We start from the raw sequence: 6942 nt of genomic DNA, 5'->3' as shown, positions 1-6942 counted from the left end.
TTCGGGAGAGGGGCAACTCACGATCTCTTGTTGGTGCTGCGCTCTCCACCAGCTCTATGGAGTTGTCGTTCGCCGCCACCAGCTCTGCGAAGTTGTAGCCGGCCTGGGGGAGCTCGTCATACTTGCCGGGGGCGAGCTAGATGCACCGCTTCATTTTTCTGATAGTGAACAGGAATGCACTGCTTCTGGAAGTGAGCGAGTAGCATATATACTATGTGGAGATGAATTGAAAAGACAATGACACCATTAAGATGACTTTTGATTGCTGGATATTAACGTGAGTGGGAGATGACTTTTGATTGCTAAGTAGTGGTGTACTCCTATAATGTTAGTGGGAAACAGTTTTGTGTGCTGATTCGAGTAATGCATGGTGACATGATGAATGTATATTAACGTGAGTGGGTGCATGAACAAGTGGATTAGAAATAGTAACTTACAAATAGATGAGTGGGTGCATGAATAAGTGGATTGAAAATAGTAACTTATAAATGGACGATAGATGTCCACAAAAGGAAACGATCTAACGATGATAAAAATTTAAGGTGACGTGGCTCAACATGATTGCAAAAAAATAGAATTTATGACCCTTAGTGGGACCAACTATATAAATTTTATAAATTACCATATATTTCAAATCTTGCCAGCGCATCATGACTCATAATGATCTGTTCGCAAACAAAAGTTATCGGGTTTACACTCAGGAACTGCATCTGAGGGTCCAAAGTAGCTTACAATTTATTTTAGGGAAATAATAGGATGCATACCATGAGTTCACTGTATCACTGAAAATAAGAGCATCTATGAAAGAAAGTCAATATTTGTAGAAAAAATAAATTAAGCAAAGCAAGTTTTGTACACGGCATGCGAACAAGAAGTATCTAAGATGCAAGCCGAGACATTATTGATGGGTATCCTCTGTCGCAAAAGCAACAGAACTCATTCAGTACGTACGGTCTAGCAAAGATGACTTCTGAATGAAGCATTGTCAACAGACATAATGGCGAGTTTGTTAGGTCAGAGCAACATTGATTGGTTAACAAGAACCAGCTTTCATTACGCTGAAAACAGCAAACAGGCCATGGAACATGGCAGCAGTCATTCCTGACAACTACATCCCTGTTACTGAAGAAGACTGGGGCAACCAACCTGTTACTGAGAATCAGAAATCAAGCAACCGAAGAATCGACAAGAACACATGTAAAAATATGTGGGCAACATTTGATCTTGGATAACCTAATGATTTCACAGGCTAGCACGACAATTCAACCATTTTTTTACTAGAGCAACATCACGAACCCAAATATTCTAAGGATTGTGGAACCTACACAATTCTGTAAGCCAATCATGGAAGATAACCCATCAACTGAAGCCACGAACAGGTAACTAGCCCCCAAGAGAAAAAAAAAAGGGATGAAAAGACTGGATAAATCTACAGAGGAATGCCCTTGGATGCTAGATTTTGTTCACTTACTGTACAAACTATAGCTACCTCAGTTTTTAAATGCCCCACCACTATAGGATGTATAAACAGTAAGCCTTTCCATATAGCAACAGGTAAGCAAGTGTAAACTTCAAATGGTGGGGAGAAATAAGCAGAAAATCAAGACATTTCTTCAGAAATTGTTCTGCAAGTACAGGTTCTCCTGTGGCGAGGCCGGGCCAATCTCTTCCTCCAACGACCGCAGACCATCACCTATACTGCTCCCGATGTTCCTACCATCTGTGGTTGTTCGACCAGGAATATCAGCCTCTGATGCAGATGATTTCCTCCTTTGTGATGAGGCCACACTGGGAAATGTTATCCAAGACGGTGCTCTGTACTCGATCCTCTGGTCCTCCCCCTCGGCAAGCTCGTTCTCTGAGCAAGATTGGTTCGAGGACATCTGTGATACCTTGTGCATGCGGCTGCTTCCAAGAACAACCTCAGTCGGCAGGATGGGCTGCTCGACACACGGACTGCCCATCAGCAGTGCAAGGGCATGCTCTAGCGCTGTTGTCACCTTGTCCATCAAAGGCCGATCTTTCCCTCGCATTCTGACACACTTGCAAGCCACAGAAGCAATCTTCTTGAGAGCTTCAAGGTCCGATGGAGGAGATAAGACTGGATCAAGGATTGCAAAGATGTCCCCTGCTTTGATCAGTGGCACTGCCCATTCAACAATGTTCCCTTCCTCAAACTGCATGTCAATTGCTTTCCTGCCACTTAGGATCTCAAGGAGAACAACTCCGAAGTTGTAGACATCGGACTTTGTAGTCAAGTAATGGAGACGGTAGTACTCTGGATCAAGGTAGCCAAGTGTCCCTGCTGGCAGCTCGGACAATGGGGTGCCGCTATCAGCGGGACCTAATATAGATAGGCCAAAGTCGGCAACACGTGCATTGTGATCCTCATCAATCAATATGTTTGATGACTTGATGTCTCGGTGAATTACAGGAGGGCAAGCATAGCCATGGAGGTATTCAATTCCCCTGGCAGCCTGGACAGCAATTGTGACCCGCCTTGCCCAATTCAGCTGCTTTTTCAAATTTGGATCCTTGCCATGCAGATGCTGGTACAGGGATCCATGGGCCATGAACTCATAAACCAATAGCCTCTCACTGCCATCCTTACAGTAACCAAGAAGGTTGAGCAAATGTGCATGGTTGAGCCTGGAGAGGAGGTCAAGTTCATTGTGGAACTCCTTGGAGCTCTTCTTCATATCTGCTGCTTTTATCACACGCTTCACAGCAACCACTGTCCCATCTCTCAATATGCCCTTGAACACACATGAAAAGCTGCCTTTTCCAACTTGTGAATCCTCTGAAAAGCCGCTGGTTGCTTGCTCTAACTCTTCGTAGGAGAATTCCTGAGCCCTCCTGATCTTCAAATCCTCCATATCAGGCTGAATCCCCATGTTATCCTTCCGGAAGGCATATGCTGTGCTCTTCGCCAGTCTCAACTCGTTATTTGAACATTGGCAATGCTGAAGTTTGTGTCGTACATACAGCCATGCAATTAATGACACACTAAGTACCAAGATGATGGCAAACACAATCTCAGCTACAAAGATACGCAGCTGAAAGGCTATCAACTTCCGGCTCTTGGTCTGTTTCTGGGATAAGCAAAATGATATGCACTCACCTGTGACACACTTTGAGCAATCATACTGGCAAACACGGTCAGCCGTGGCATTGCAAGGTGATGACTCGTACCAGTCCTCTGGGCATCCTGCACTACAGGGCAAACAGAGTCTAGAATTTGCAGGCTTGCAAACCTTGCTGCTGCCAACTTCACCATGGTTCTCATAATTGTAGTACCCATGACTACATGCATTAGGTACACAAATTCCAGGTGGTACTGCCATTGGTAGTGCCATTGGCCCGCTGTTGCCCCAGCACCTGGGCATCAGTGATGTCTCAGCAGGCACTCCACAGGTAAAGTAGTCCCCAGCCACAAGTGCATACATCTTCTGCCCTTTTGGTGGCGACGTACTGTTACGAAGTGCAAAACCCCAGCAAGCTACTTGGCGATCAAGGCTCCTGATGCCACAGGCATGAAACCGTCCACCGACTACAGAGACGATCGCATCCATTGGCACTATGTTCACATCCCCATCACCAATAGCACTGGCTGGTGCCACTTGCTGCATTTCCAAGCTCCTGCGGTCCTGCCCCAGCACAACACACGTGCATTCTCCAAAACCCCACAGACATGGTAACCACCTGCTCCTATGGACTTAAAGCGCACATTCCTCGGTGCTAGTCCGACAATACCGCTCACTGTTTCATCACCCCAGCAAAATACTGTCTTGTTCCGTGCAAACAAGCCGCAATTGAACACCGAACCGGCCGAGATGGTAGACACAGCTTCATCAATAACATGTGTGGCAGTCATATTGTATGCCCAGCAGTCAATCAACGACGACATAGCAGCATTAGGACCATGGATTTCATTTGCAGCTGCTCGCAGCGCAAAAAGGTGGTTGTCCCCTGCGCTCAGCTCAGAATACTTAGCACCCTCAATCATTGGCTGTGGCACGCCACTCTTGACATAGGAGTTGCTCCCCCAGCAGTATGGCTGTCTGGAGTCAAGCAAGAGGCCACACACAAATCCATCCCCTGCTGTAAGGCCGAGGAAAGGGATATTGGGAGGAGCACCATACAGAACAGAGGCATCTGTGCCAAAGCAGGTGACGATGTGGGATCCATCGGAGGTCAAGCTCAAGGCACAGAACACCGGACCATCCTCACCATAAGCCACTGCGATGGATGACATGGAGCCAAGGCCACAGGACCAGCCTGGCAGCAAGGCCAGGAAGCAAACTGCTAGAACCAGCACATGGTCCATTTCTTGGAACTTGGGCCATTGGGAGGTCATGCTGAGAAGATTCCTGCAAGGAATACAGATGTTTGGGCTTTCCTTAGTACCAACACGGATCAGGAGAATCTTATTATACTAAAAGGAAGTTTTTGAACCAAAAGGAATCAGGTATGTCTTATTTTACACGAAACAAAATGTCTTAGTAGCAAGAGTAACCAGATGAGTCTTATTATACAAGACCCTTTTAACTCACTGCATACCAAGGAGCAAGAAACGAGGATGGTGGTGTGGCTAATCAGTCATCGTCAGAGCACAGCATTTGAACAAGACGCTGCTTTGTTGATTTCCTCCATTGTCTTTGCTACCTACTCAGCAGGAATAAAGCACCTATAGGCCATGACTAAAGAAGCGGCATTGCAACCTAAATCAAAGAAAGCTGTAATCTGTTCAACATTTCTGCACTTCACCGGCGAATCAAGAGCGCAAGCAGTGGAGAAAGAGAGGAACCAAATCGTACCCCAAAATAATTGACGCTTTGTTGGACCAAAATTGCTTCAAGCCCCCATCTCCAATCACGCACGAACAGACAGTGGAAGCACGAGCTTCAGTGCAGCATCTTCCTTCGTCATCCTCCACGCCCGTATCCCCAGAGGCGAAATCGGAATGGGATATTGGGAAGGGTTAACTGAATCCGAAAAATCTTTTCCGGAAAACACGATCTTGAGTGGCGGTAAAGAAGGGGGACCAAAATCAACCACAGATGGATGGGCGGATTTGGATGAGTCGCTGCACGAGGAATGCAGACAGCAGACCGGGACGAAGGGAGCGTGGGATACCGGCAGGATCTGGGAACAAAACGAAGCTGCTCCTACTCATATAGCAAGAAAATCAAGCCACTTCAAGAATGATGTGCAGGGGCTGTTCACCTACCAGGAGAAGTGCTCGGATGAGTCGCCGGACCACCGAGAGCGCTGCGGCAGCGGCCTTGACTTGACTGAGGAGCGGCGCTCTCTGCTCGGCGAGAGAGAGAGAGAGGCAGGGAGGGAGAGGGAAGGGAGGGCATTGAATGCGGGCATTAAAGAGCAGCTCCTGGTTGGAGGCCGTGTAGGTGGGGAGTGTCAGCGCAAATTCATTTCGGTGCCACAGCGTACGCCCGCGCTGCGCCCTGGTTAATCCCGGGAGTATTTTTCTTTGGCACGGCTAGCAACAGGAGGTTCGATCCAAATTTTTTATGGGACGGTTCCTCGCAATATTGATGAATAATCATTGCAACGTCAGAAATTAACGTTATAACTATGTATCTATCTATCTCTATAGATCATCGAAAATAATTGAAATTTTTTTCACTCATATTGGACTCATAATACCTCTCGCTGGACCCGCTTGTCACGACGGAAGGAGGTGGGAGGAGGTGTAGACCTATAAAAACTGCGAGTTAGAGAGCATTTCTGCCAAACAATGATTACTTTTTTCACTGCGTCATCCTTGTACCCGCCCGCTATACCCACCCGAGATTGCCTTTTTGGTGGAGAGTACGAACACTACAACAGTAAGGAAACGCACACAGTACAAAGAAGTAGACAACTCGAGATAGCACACGTGGTCTTCGAACAATCGTCTAGTGTTCTCTCTCTTTGTATTCAATGTCCCATCAATATTTATTACACGGGTATTTATAGGCGACGGTCCGCCTTCCGTTTTCTTTAATTTACACTGTAATACCCCTCAACGGCTAGATTCTCAGGATATTTCCAGAACAAATCCGTATTTTTACTCCCCTTGGTGGGTTACAGTTAGACTCGCACTCAGCCCCATGGGCCTGCATGCCGACGTCATTGCCTCTAAGCGAGCTCTTCGTCGCTCCCGCCGAAGCCATGCCGGTGGCACCGCTCCGCAGCTCCTCGTGCTCCGCCTCTTTGAGGTCTTCGCCACGCTCCCAAAGCCATCTTCGTGCGTCCTCCTTTCGCCCGTGGAGCGAAGGCGCCGCTCGGCCTTCTCTGTGACAGCAAAGGCATGGTCACCGATGGCTTCTGCTCCGCTCCTTTCGCTCGCCCACCGGGTCCACAAGCCTTCAGTCGATGGCCGAAGGTGGCGTCCCCAACAGTAGCCCCTCGGGGTCGTCGTCCTTCCTTGGAGGGGCGGCGACCTCGACCTTTTTTCCCGAAGCGCCACCCTTCAGTCCTCGTCCGATCGCCTCACGGACCGGGCGAGGGTCGAGTCACGCTTTGTCGCTTCACCTATTCGCTGTTGTGCACGGATCGATGCACCATAAATACCATGAATAATTTGCAGCTTTATTACCTTTGTAGCGATCGCGGCGCCTATGGAAAATGTCACTGATGCCCTTGTCCACGCCTGCAGCCTGCATAAAAAATGAAGGGCAACATGGTCTTTGCACATTCCCCTCCCTCTTTAAAAGCAAGGGCACACTGACAAGCGGCCACACTTCCCCATCAGTCTCCGGCGCTTGCGCCCATTGCTCTCTTGCCAATCGAGGCTTCGCTTAGCCTTCCTCGCTCTTAGCTCTCTTGACGCCATTTCGACGGTGGCTTCGCCCAGCTCTGCGATGGCTCCCGGAAAGACAAAGCTCCGCCCTCTACGTTTCTGGGCCCGACAAAGTTGACGCGGGCCATGCTAAAGAA

General features: G+C 48.2%; 1 pseudogene across 1 annotated transcript; it reads right to left on the bottom strand.

Annotated features, from left to right (window-relative positions):
* Positions 1 to 669: 669 nt before the first annotated feature.
* LOC120644231 lies at positions 670 to 5437 on the bottom strand (annotated as a pseudogene). Its single transcript, XR_005663528.1, has 2 exons — positions 5231 to 5437; positions 670 to 4370 (listed from the first exon to the last, which is right to left on the bottom strand). The product of XR_005663528.1 is annotated as a putative receptor protein kinase CRINKLY4 (transcript).
* Between the last annotated feature and the right edge of the window lie 1505 nt (positions 5438 to 6942).

This window comes from Panicum virgatum, chromosome 8K (assembly GCF_016808335.1).
Source record: "Panicum virgatum strain AP13 chromosome 8K, P.virgatum_v5, whole genome shotgun sequence".
Classification (NCBI taxonomy): Eukaryota; Viridiplantae; Streptophyta; class Magnoliopsida; order Poales; family Poaceae; genus Panicum; species Panicum virgatum.
This window is presented reverse-complemented; position numbering and strand designations above follow the sequence as displayed.